Raw genomic sequence first — 11667 nt, 5'->3', positions numbered from 1 at the left:
GCTCACGATAACCTGAGCAACTCTATATATGTCAGGACAACAGTGGCGTTAGATGTGGGAGTTTGCCCTGAAATCGAAGGATTGACGGTTCAACCCCTGACTCCGACTTCCAGTGTCATTGTGTCCTTGGGCAAGACACTTCACCTGCATTGTCTACTGATGGTGGTCAGAGGGCCTGGTGGCGCCAGTGTACGGCAGCCCCGCTTCTGTCAGTGAGCCCCAGGGCAGCTGTGGCTACAATGTAGCTTGCCACCATCAGTGTTTGAGTGAATGGGTGAATGAATGTACTGTATTTTCACGACCATAAGGCGCACCGTACTAAAAGGCGCAGTCTCAGTTATGTGTGCCATTTCTGTATTTAACACACACATAAGGCGCACCGGACTATAGGGCGCGTTTTTTATATACAGGTACATGTCCTCTACTACCTTTAAATACCTCTACTGCGTATTTAAAAATACAGCGGGGGCAAAACTGAGTATGATTGTGCTTTATTCATGTATTTATTACAAAGTATTAATCAAACCTGGGAGCTGACCGTGAGACAGACACATCGCAGATGACACAGCGCTGTGATCACTCCTAAATTAACTTAAAATCCTGAAACCTGCCGACGGAATTTGTTCGCTTTTATTACCGGTATCCTGGTGCCTGCAGTTTAAATTATTTAGATGAAAAACACCTGCCAGCCACCGCGGTGAACCTGGAGGCTGCCCAGCCTAGAGGCTGCTGATGAAAGGATTTCTGCTGTCGGTGTACCGCTGGTATGTGGGGGTCTTAGCGCCTCCGACAGAAATAGATAATCTGGATGAACTGACTGCAATTATGAAGTTTTCAGGTGGCCTTTCTCACTTAAAAACATATTAAAACTACTTTATTCCCACTGATCACAGCAAATATAGCTGCAAGATTTAGATTATTTAGATGAAAAAAACACCTGCCAGCCACCGCGGTGAAGAGGAGGAGACCTGCCCAGAGGCTGCTGTTGAATTAAGTTTTCAGGTAGAAAAATAGAGCGGGAGCAAAACTGTATGTGTGTAAGTGAGTGGTCGGTTGCTGGCAGGGTGGGGTAGGTGGGTGGGTTTGAAAGTGACAGGGAGAGATAGTGAGAGAGATAAATAGTCACAGTGAGGGAAGCGATAATGGACTTTTCTTGTCTGGACAGTGTCGACTTCTGCAGATGGCAAAGCCGGAGCAATGACAGACATGCTGATGTGTTTAACTGCTCTTGCTCAGAGTGAGAGAGAAGGAGAGACAGCTGAGACATTCAGCAAGAGGAAGATGGCAAGGATGGAAAGAAGGAAGGAGGGAGAGAAGGAGGGGTCACTCGTGCTCTTTAACTCCCTTCCACATTGCCACTGGCAACAAGACCTCCGTCGGTGCTTTGACAGATGCATGGTAATGAATCGCGCTTTATGTGGAACCTGTCACCACCTTTCCTTTGCACATTCACAATCTGTCCTCTCTTTTTGCCTTGCTTTCTTCCTTCCCCTCTCTCTCTTTGTCACAATCATGCACACATCCCCATCTGTATCGCCAAAGACTAGAGGAATTAAAGAGCCCAGACAATTTAAAAAGAGTTACATGATTTAGCTAGATTCCAATAGATGGCTGGTTTATTTCACCAATGTAGAAAACAAAAACAATCAAAACAATAAAATGGATGAAATTCTATTTTTGCTCTTCATAGAAATAAAACAGTAAAAAGTTTTGTAGTCAGGGATAAAGCATTTGCTTTTACCCTGGTGTGTTGGTCACAGCGTTTAGGATGCACCAGAATTTGCAACACTTCTTTATTGCAGTAAAAACACAGCAAGGTATCAGGAGCAAAAATGTTCTTTTGGGAATCAATAGGGGAAAAAAAGAAAAAAAAACAATAAAAACTACCCTTTAAACAGATAAGATATACCTGAAAAAGAAATAGAGACCAGTTATTGCAGGTATTATATAGTCCAAATAAAGCAAGTTCCCTTATACTGTACCTCTGATATTTTATGAACTTACATTTAGGATGACAAAAAGTAACACTTTGGTGTTTTTGCACCAATGAGGTCGAATGGTGGAACAGTGGTGTGCACTCTTGCCTCACAGCAGGAAGGTCCTGGGTTAGAGTCCTAGTGTTGGCAGTACAGGGTGTGGAGTTTGCATGTTCTCTTAGTCGCAGTGGCTGAGGCTAACTGTGAGCAGTCTTTCTACTTTGTTGCTGGATTTAAAAAAAAAATAAAAGATTATTCCGGCAATACAGTCTTAGATATCATTTTTTGTCGAGCAAAACAACCCTGACACATCTGCTCCATATGGTAAGCCTGAAACACTCTGCGAAATATGGAAAAAATGAATATTCATTTGAATGTATATACACAGTTTATCTAATATGTTGAGAAAACAAATGTTGACTTAAATTTATTCCTCACAACTATTACTGAATATATGTTCAGATATAAACTGGAGTTAAAAATATGCTCAAAATATGTAAACAAAATTTTGTTTAGAAAATATGTAAATTGCCTAGCAAACATATTTAAGCCCCGTAAAGGACTGCTTTTCAGGTCATCTACTTACAATGCCTTGAAAAAGGACCCGACAAACATCTAGAAATAATAACAGACTAACATCAGTGTCCCACTGGCCGTACAAGGGGAGAACTACTAAAAACATTCTGATTTACAAAAATATTTTACATGAATAACTAATTTAATTGTATTTTGATTTATCAGTTAATTGTAGCACATTTAACTAATGAACCCCCCCTTGCACACCAAAGTTGGTATCCCCCAATCCGCTTTTCACCAAACCTTGTTGCCTTCACTGTTTGCTGTACTTATAGTCAATGGTGAGATTGGTTGTAGCTATTGCAAAACATGCGTGTGAAAAAGAGGTAAATTATATATGTTGTTCAGTTAGCTAAGTATTTGTTGACATGATAGCATACATGAATTTGATGCTTTTTTACAAAGAAGAATGATAGATATTTCTCTGTTATTATCAGTGGTAATGTGGAATTATTATTAATTTTTGTACCTACCTACCATTCTGTATAAGCTACCAAACAGGAGCATGTATTAGAAGCTGTGCAGCGTACTTTGAGCTAAAATCCACCTGAATGCAAAAACATGCTCAAAGTCTGGACACTAACATTCCAAAAAACAGCATGAGAAGTATTCCTGGCTGTATATAAATATAGATGTTTATGTTTTCATTGCTTTCATTGCTTTAGATACTTTTGGGAAACCAGTGCAGGCCAAACATATAGTCCCAGCCTTTGTCAATATTGGATTTAAAAAACTGTTAAAAGGCGCCTAAAAATGTTCAATTCAAGAGAAATCAGTAACAAACGGGCGTTACAACTGCTGCATATAAAAACTGGCCAGCTACAACACCTTTGAGGAGTGCAGTTGGAATGCAGCAGACAGAAAACAGAACTGACCTTTTAAAAATAATCGGATCTGAGACGTTTCTTGAGAGACAGGGATTAGCCTTTAGAGGCCATGGACATCAACAGGGTAGCCTTGACCTGCTTCTGAATTACAAAGCCTAAGATGATCAGTTATTTAATAATTGGTTATCTGTAAATAGGGGACTGCACACATCTTGAGATTGTCAAAATGAGTGGATAAACATGATTAGTTCATAAATCATTAGGAAATATGCAGATGAGATCTAATCCGCACCTGTGTTGCAGTATTCCTGGGTTATGGTGTGACGAGGGATATCTCCTGTGTTGAGCAGGAGATACTGTTTCTACTACGTTATTTTGTTAATGATTTTTTTTGTGCATGAAGAACTTTTACAACAGGTGAAAATCTTGCTAGGATAATTTTGGACATTCTCTTGAGACAGAATTTGCTGATTTCAGGCTGTGCATGAGCTATTATTCAGCGACCACAACCCCTAGCACATTACTTACACTGTGGAGCGCACTGTGTTTAGTTAGTTACAGAACAATCTTGTTTGGCCTTGTGTGTTGTGCAAAATGCACTTGACTGGATGCATGACAAGGGGACATTTTTTGGGAAGTCTGTTAAGCGGAAAGACAAGTTTAAGACCATTGCGGCAACTGAAAGAGAGGGGCCTGCCCTTTTCATGAGGACTTTATGTCCTACTAGGTGTACTGCACACCTACATGCAATCCTTGCTGTTTTCAGCCCCAATGGGATGGCACTACGTGCAATAGATAAGATGGCTCACATGTTCAACTGCAAAAGGATACTGTTGCATTTGGACTTCTGCCTGCTTTGGATGTGATCAGTGAACTAGAGGTCCTGAACAAATCTCTCCAGAAAAGCACTGAAAAAATGGATGAAATACTCTCTGCAGTCTCCTTGGCTCAAGACAGCTTTAAATAAAAAAGAAAAAGCAAATGTTGAAGAAGTCTTTAAGGAGTCTGAGGACATGTAAGGTAGTCTGTCTCTAGATCCATTTTTCCACTCTGCACACATAGTTGTGTGTCCACTTGTCTCAACAACATCTTCTAGATTCTTGCTGTCATCTAGCAAAACAGCAGCGGTCTACATATTTATTTTATGATTTTTGATTCACAACCAAAATGCATATTTTGAAAGTTCAGCAATGCCTGTGCACTCTAGACTAATTCTCATGTGTCATGAAAACTTTAGTGACAGAAAAATGTTTGTGCTTCAAACTAGTTTACCTAGTTTTGCATGCTATCGCTATGTCCAGAGATTAGGACTTCCACATATTTGATGACAGAAAGGTAATGTCTTCTGATGCTTGACTTACCTGAAGCATTAGTTTTTGCCGTTGTCTTTGCCGCTTGGCCGTGATCCTTTATAGAACACCTGCTCCGCTGGTTGCGCCGCTGAGGTCGAAAATGAAATCGCATGTGCCCTCTGGGCCACCGTAATTTGGTCAGGCTATTCTTAAGTGCCCAGCCCTCCAAATGTTGAAAGGGCAATACTATTGCCGTTACTGTTGATATATAGTAGATATTTATATATTCAGTGATAAAATGTCACAGGGGATGGTATGGGGGGATGGTCATTTAAGAAGGGGGATGATTTTTAAGATTTTTTTTAAGAAGAGGGATGTCATCCCCACTTAACTCCAGTACTGCCTATATATCAACTGCTAAGGTAGTGCAGTTTAAGAGGACTATGTAAACTTAAATTTCTATTGCTACTAATTATGACTCAAAAGAGATTTTGTTTTCAACCACATAAACTGCTGTGAATTCTGCTGCTTCACAGGAATTTGCGCCTGTTTAAGGCTGAAAGAGTTAAAATTGTCTGAGCCATTGTGTACATCATGCAGGAGAGTGTGGAGGTATATATATATATATATATATATATATATATATATATATATATATATATATATATATAGATATATGTAGATATATAGATAGATATATAGATATATGTAGATATATATAGATATACACTACCATTCAAAAGTTTTGGGTCACATTGAAATGTTCTTATTTTTGAAGGAAAAGCACTGTACTTGTCAACGAAGATAACTTTAAACTAGTCTTAACTTTACAGAAATACACTCTATACATTGCTAATGTGGTAAATGACTATTCTAGCTGCAAATGTCTGGGTTTTAAGGCAATATCTACATAGGTGTATAGAGGCCCATTTCCAGCAATTATCACTCCAGTGTTCTAATGGTACAATGTGTTTGCTCATTGGCTCAGAAGGCTAATTGATGATTAGAAAACCCTTATGCGATCATGTTCACACATCTGAAAACAGTTTAGCTCGTTACAGAAGCTACAAAACTGACCTTCCTTTGAGCAGATAGAGTTTCTGGAGCATCACATTTGTGGGGTTATTTAAACGCTAAAATGGCCAGAAAAAGAGAACTTTCATCTGAAGCTCCACAGTCTATTCTTGTTCTTAGAAATGAAGGCTATTCCATGCGAGAAATTGTTAAGAAATCAAAGATTTCCTACAACGGTGTGTACTACTCCCTTCAGAGGACAGCACAAAGTACAGTGCTTTTTCTTCAAAATAAGGACATTTCAATGTGACCCCAAACTTTTGAACGGTAGTGTATATATATATATATATATATATATATATATATATATATATATATATATATATATATATATATTTATAATTTTTCTGACCATACATATCAGTTATTTTTTTGTATTTTCTACAAAATATGGACATTTTTTTGTACAAATTTGTATTTTTTGTATAGGCATATAAAGTGTCTATGCACCTTCAGGAATGAGGGGGGAACCATGGGAATTCCTATTTCAAAGTTTATTGGACTCAAGAAATGTATGAAATTGTAAACTGATCAGATGAGAATGAAACTGAAATTTTGGTCTATTGATGTTGCCCAATGTGGGGTGAAAAACTAGCATTGCTCAGCAGCATCATGCAGAAGGCGAAGCTGGTTAGATCTGATATGAAGATAGACTTTAATACAGGCAATCCTAGAAGACAACACATTAGAGCTTGAAAAAGACTCAAAGATGCCGTGAAGGTTCACATTCCAGCTGGAAAACACCCTGAAGCATTTAAGCAGAACTGAAATGGAATGGTTGATAGATCAAAGCTCATGCATGTGTGAGAACAGCCCCCCCAAAAAAAAAAAAGAGAACAGACCCATCAGATTCCAGTCCTAAACTGAAACACAATTTTGTCAAAAGTGATTTGCACATACAATCCATCAAGTCTCACGGAGCTAAAGCCGTTTAAGCTCCTGTCATCTGAGCCAAACGCGGTTCTACGAGGGACAGACACAGAGGAGCTGAAAACACCTTTCAGGCTAGAATTCAAGAAAAAGCAAACGATTAACAGGAGTTGTGTATCTCATATATTGAAAATCGCCATCCCACATATAATGGCTTAAACTGGAACTAAATCACCCACCTGGGTGCTCCTGGAAATCACCAGCTTTATTACACCTTGATTTTATACTTATTTGTTTGGATGAAGACATGATGCTTGGAGATATACTATGTCTGTTAAGAAATGTTTTCCATTTAATTATTTTGCAAGTCTTCGATTGAAATGATGCAATATCTATTTATTTACATCTTATATCCATGCTTATTATGCATGATTGGCTATTTTATTTCTCATTCTTATAGGCTGTTACTAAGCTCTTACATCTTCTAATTATGAAGAAAATATTATTACACTGGAAAAAATCAAAATCTAGACGAGTCATTTTGTACTTAAAATAAGTGCATTTGCTCTTGGATTAAGGTAGTAAAAGAGACATCTTGCCAATGGAACAAGGCAATTTACACTTAGAATAAGAAAACAGAATAGCATTGTTAAATTTCAAGTGCATATTATATAATTATCTTATTTATCAGAGTAAAAATACTCATTCCATTGGCAAACTATCTCATTTACCTACTCAAATTAAGGGGAAATTCACTTAATTTAAGACATTTTTACTTATTTCTAGATCGTTTTTCCAGTGTACAGCACCCGTTCATTGTAGTTTTGCACCTTGTGAATTTCAAAGTATAGGCATATCTCATTTTATCTATGTGGATCAATGTATTTTTACACCCCTACTTGGTTCTAAAATGTAAACTAGCCCAGTTTGCATCAAACGGGATCAGCAAAAGAGGTGGTGGAGTAAAAATTGTCTAGTCTGTCTGATGTATCTGTCAATTTTCCCCTCACTAGATCTCCCTCGCCATGCCTGTCATTTGTCGCTGCCAACAAGACCTGATGTCTCACTCACCTGAGGAATTGCATACGTGATCGTGTTCATAGGTTTCTGACCGTAGATGATAACCAAGACAGATGGGCTGACACCCACATGTGTTTGCTCTCTGTCAGAAGGCTCTGCCAAGAGGTCTGAACCTGCAAACCTCTGAGGGGGACTCTCCCTCTCTGAAAGTGGCCACCGGGTTGCTAGTTCAGAACCCCGGGCCTTCTGTTTGCCTCAAACTGTCATGTGGTTGTTAGAGCTTCTGCACCTGGAAGTAGTTAGGATGTAACAGAGTTAGAGCTGGGTACACTCTGGAGACAAAAAGAACTGAAAACCCCATTTTTCTCTTTCCGTCCTTTTAATCTGCTTATGCAACAAATCTGTCTAACCTTTTACAGGTCGTCCTGCTAGATTTACCCATCATTCGCTGCACTTGTCCATCAAATATCATAAGGTGACCTAAATACTTTGACAGCTCAATCAATCAAAATGCAGGGCCACAAGGTAAAAAAAAAAAAAAAGCATTATTCTAAAAGGCCTGCCAAGGTTTGATTTAAGTGTCACTTTTTTCCCAGTTTATAACATGACATTTGCCTCATTCTTTTTTTTTTTTTTTTTTCCAATCTATCCTCTGGGCAACAGCAGACGATGAACAAAAGAGAGCAAACGCTGGGTTAAGAACAGAAGTGGCCCGCAGAGCCACTGTCCAGAGGGGAGAGTCGTTATTTTTTTTATGGGAGTTGTGTTCAAAGCCCTTCGGCTGGCGCCGAGTTCACATCTGCTCCTGTCACGCTCAGGGATGAGTGGCAGAGCATTGTGGCGTGCTGTGATGTAGCTCACAGCGCACAAAGGTACAGCAATGGAGAGGAAAAGGCAACTTCTACCTTAAAGAGTTTGTAAGAGCTTGTCTCTTTTTATATTGCGTGTATTTGTACATTACCTGATATAGTAGTAGCCATTAAAGATTTTCCCACTTTCCGTAATGGGCCATTGGCTGATCCCCTAAATTCCTTTTTAAACATCAATCTTTGTACTAAAATATTCTTTCTGTCATTATTTTGGATATTAAAATCTAAAGGGAAGCAGCATCTCCTGGTCAGACCCTGTAATTCAGTGAAAGGGTGGAGTCAGAGTCAAAAAGTATGCACGCCCAGGAGAAGGAGGGGGTCACTCCAGTGGCTAGAAGTTGGAAGAAGTTCTGCTGGGATTTACAGGGAAGTGGGCTTCCATTCAGCTAGCGTTTGACTGGGAATGGTCATTTTTAATGGCTGCTACTGCACCATTAAGACTTAACATTAAAAAATTATTTAAATTGACTGTGAACACCAATCAAGATGAATATTATGACAGAGTAAAGAACACTGAATCCCTGATGTGCACAAAAATCCAAATAAAAGGCATTAAGTTGCACATGCATTTTTTCTTTCTTAGTACGCACAATACAGTAACTACTTCTACACCAGTTTGGTCAAACAATATGATTTTATTTTCTAACTGTAACCAGGAGTCTAGTTGTAAAAAAAAAAAAAAAAAAGGTGTTTTTTTTTTTTTTGGGAAGCGTACATAGCCTAATTAATATAGTCTATCAATATAAAGTAGTATGCATGGCATGGTTGTTACATATCAACCCAGGCACCTTACAGTAGAACTCTAGTCAGTCCCTGGACTGGCATGGCTATCACTGCCCCTACATAGTTAGGGACAAATGCAGGGGACACATTTCCCACTGGGATCAGCTTCATTGTCATGGTAGGCCACTTCTTTGATTTTATTGATTTTGCTCAGGTTACTTATAAGCCTGCAGCTCACCGAATGTTGAAAGGGCAATATAATTGCAAAAACTGTTAACATATAGTAGAAATTTCACACATTCAGTAATAAAATGTCACAGCGGGTGGTATGGGAGGATAGTCAATTAAAAAGGTGGATGCTTTTTTTTTAATTTTTTCAAGCACTGAGGAAATGCTTAGAAGAAATCAATGCCTGGATGTGCCATCATTTTCTTCAACTGAATGAAAACAAAACTTTGGAGCAATAGAGGAGAGATCTAAAGTTAGCACACAGCTTCAGTCGCTTCAGCTAGTAACCACTGATCAGGCCCGAAATCTAGGTGTAGTGCTGGATTCAGACTTGAACCTCCAAAAGCATTTAAAGACAATTACAAGGTCGGCTTTCTATCACCTGAAAAACATTTCCAGGATTAAAGGACTAATGTCTCAGCATGATCTGGAAAAACTAATCCATGCGTTTATTTTTAGTCGAATTGATTACTGCAACTGTGTTTTCACAGGTCTGCCTAAAAAGTGGATCAGACAGCTGCAGCTGATTCAGAACGCTGCTGCCCGTGTCCTCACTAAGACTAAGAAAGTAGAGCACATCACCCCAGTTCTAAAGTCCTTACACTGGCTCCCTGTATCTCAGAGAAGAGACTTTAAAATACTTCTGTTAGTCTATAAATCTCTGAATGGCTCAGCACCTAAATACATCACAGACTTGCTATCAGTGTATGAACCCTCCAGACCACTCAGGTCTTCTGACTCCAGCCTGCTCTGCATACCTAGAACCAGAACTAAACATGGAGAAGCAGCATTTAGTTCCTATGCTCCACTTATCTGGAACAAACTTCCAGAAAACTGTAAAAACACGGAAAGCCTTGAGTTCCTTTAAATCAAGACTAAAAACACATTTGTTTAGGATTGCCTTCGACTATTCTAGTTAAACAGTTCAACTGAAAAATCATTAGTTCAACTTTTTTTATTTTCTTTAGTCCAACTGTTTTTAATGTTCTTTATTGTTTCTGCATTTTTTTCCCCTACCTGCTTTGATTCTGTTTTATTTTCCTATATTTTAATCATGTAAAGCTCTTTGCATTGTCTTTGTACTGAATTGTGCTTTACAAATAAATTTGCCTTGCCTTGCCTATTAAGAAGGGGGATGCCATCCCCCCTCAAATCGAGTACTGCCTGTAGCTACCAGCTACATGCTATACTTGAAAAGGTATATGACTCTAACCTGTACACAGATCTATTAGTTGCTAAAACAGTACATGCTTGAAATTGTATAGATGAATGTATGAATCTCTAGCAGTATAGCGAAATTTCCCATCTAAATGTTTGGAGTGAAATCAGCTTGTGTGTGGTGTGACTTGCTTATCATGTGGCTGGAGACCGAAATTATTACATCCCAGAATTTTAGCACCATGTGTCCCTTAAGTTTTGAAAATCAACACACACTTTGAAAATCAGGCTGTTTGAACTAGTATTTAGAAAGAAAAAAATTTAACCAATAAGGACAATAAACTGAGTGCATTTATTTTATAACTAAGATCCTATTAGAATGCACATGTGTAGTTGGCTTTAAATCTGACTATAAGCATTGAATTAATCGCTTAAATATGTCTGTATATAAGCTGCACAGTGAAGCGCTTGACCTTAATTCAATCTAAGCACTCTGCAAAGTAATCAAACAACAATATCGTATCAGTACAAACACTCTATTAATCAGAAATAAAAACTATAAAGCCATTTCTGTCGGAAAGTAAAAAAATACAACGAAAATCCCATACAATATGGTAGAAAATATTATTACATCATAAAAAAAAAAGCCTATTTCAAAATGCCCAGGGTTGAAGCTATGTCCAGCAGGCTTGGACAGATTGAAATGATGAAGTTTTTTTTTTTTTTTTATTCCTCTCCACATGAGTTGTGCAGCGTCTTTCAATCTGAGCTCTCACTGTAGTCTCTTTTAGCTGATATGTGAAGACCTTGCTTTTATTGAACTGGCATATATGAAGAGATTTGAAATTCGGTTGTCTTGCACGACTTTGCGTCAGCTCAGATGAATGCAACGATTGTAGTGATGGATTCAAAGGCTGTTTGGGAGGAAATTCAAACGCAAGCATTCAATCAGATAGACCTATGGCCAGCTCAGCTACTGCAGGAGCAATAAAACAAAACAAAATCCATAATGCATGATGAGTCTGAACACTGTTTTTGTTGTTGTTTTTCTGTT

Source organism: Cyprinodon tularosa, unplaced genomic scaffold, assembly GCF_016077235.1.
Source record: "Cyprinodon tularosa strain WSP-4 unplaced genomic scaffold, ASM1607723v1 ctg284, whole genome shotgun sequence".
NCBI lineage: Eukaryota > Metazoa > Chordata > Actinopteri > Cyprinodontiformes > Cyprinodontidae > Cyprinodon > Cyprinodon tularosa.
The sequence above is the reverse complement of the archived record's forward strand: the minus strand, read 5'-3'. Positions refer to the sequence as shown.